Raw genomic sequence first — 1821 nt, 5'->3', positions numbered from 1 at the left:
GGGGGGGGGGGGGAGACAGAGAAGGAGAGAGGCGCGGCCCCTAATGACGCCGTTAAATCAAACGGTCGTGCCATTATTAACTGCGGACAGATCTAACGGCCGAGAGCGCGAGAAATACCGAGCGAGCGGTCGGTCCGAGAATACGCGCTCACGAAGCGCGGCGGTTGGACAGTTGCGAAATTATTCGGCCGTCGCGAAGAAAACCGTCGCTTTTGCTCGAGAGCAGCGCGAATACGCGAGATTCACCCGAGGGATTAGTAATTGCTACGGACGCTAGACGTAGCAACTGCGAACATAATGCGTGGGCGTGAAGCAGCGTGACACGCTTTTCCTCGACGTCCCAGCGAATGCGCGAAGCGCACGCGACACGCGATACGAAACACGAGCGATTATTATTAAGAAATTGCAATCTTTATCTGGAACTGTTCTCCGCTGGATACCGACGGTGTCTAAGTAAGAGGCGTTGTACGCGGAAAACTGGCGATACTCGAGTAATAGACAAATCGATCAATCACAGTCGGGATTTTCAACACGATAGTCGCACATTACGTTCCGTCCATTCTCGAATGTGATTGGGTAATTTTCTTCCTACTTACGTTTTCAGGCTGCGCTAAGATGCGCTATTCGCCCAATCAGAATTTTTCGTCATATAGGCATATTTATCACGTGTGAAGCACGCGTGTGTAATACACGGGGGAACGAGATGTCCATACGCCGCGGTGGCTGCGCACGATGGCGTCCTGTATCGGAATTCCAGCTCGTGTTCACCCCCTCCGACCGCGAGGATCCGGAGCGAGCGAGCCCCAGCCGGCCACCCACCCCCGGCCGCTCCTGATGACGCCAAGAGCACTGCTGACATTTCGGTCACGTGACATTTCGTCAGGGCGAGGGAGCGACGCAGCGTTGACAAACTTTTGGGGTGTACGCGCGAAGGATAGGAGTCGCTATGAGACTGAGGGAGGAAAAGACGGGGAAGACTGGTGCGGTCGTGGGAATTTAGACGTAGAGAGGATTAAGAAATCTTAATAAGGACGACGAGTTACTGTGTAATAACTTCCACTATGTGTGGCACCTGTTCACGTCATATCTCTGAATTTTTTCCTCGTCACCGTAGTAAAGGATCGTTTGGAATTTTTAGACCTGAGTGATTTTACGATGGACACATCAGGCTGAAGGGAAGAAAAAGAAAACAGGTTCGAGAGATGCCGGAAACTGCTGGTTCAGAAAGTAGTTTTCGTTTTTATAACGCACTTCGGCGCTACCGAACGAGCGACGTGCGGCACAGCTCGTGCAGCTTCCTAGGAGGTTACGCAAGTGGAAGCTTGGATCTGCTTTCAAAGTAAACACATTAACGATCGCCTTTTTCGCGCTCTCTCGCGCGCACGCATGCATAGGGTGTCCCGAAAAGTCGTATGTGTACCTCTTCTCAAAAGTGTATCATCGAGCCTAACGTGAGAAAAATGGAACCCTCTTGCGAAAACACCGCGTCGGAAAGTCGGAGTCAGGTTCCTCGAGAAACGAGAATGCCTCCTGCTGAGACGTGTACACGCTTTTGTTATCATATAATATATAGAGAGAAAGAGGGAATTCTTTATTCTTCGAACAAAGGAAAAAGGGTCCACGATTCGACGTTTTAAAACGGACATAAATTGTTTTTCACTATCCGTCTAGACGGTGACAGACAGGAGGAATTTAATATTCTGTCAAAACATGTGTCAATGTTTCTGTATTGGAATATTCGCAGTATTTAATAAAAATATCATGAAAAATGTTGCAGCGCAGAATCGACCGACCATTGTCGCCATCCAGACGGATAGTGAG

The sequence above is a fragment of the Dinoponera quadriceps genome, unplaced genomic scaffold (assembly GCF_001313825.1).
Source record: "Dinoponera quadriceps isolate SergipeBrazil2010 unplaced genomic scaffold, ASM131382v1 scaffold343, whole genome shotgun sequence".
Lineage (NCBI taxonomy): Eukaryota > Metazoa > Arthropoda > Insecta > Hymenoptera > Formicidae > Dinoponera > Dinoponera quadriceps.
The sequence above is the reverse complement of the archived record's forward strand: the minus strand, read 5'-3'. Positions refer to the sequence as shown.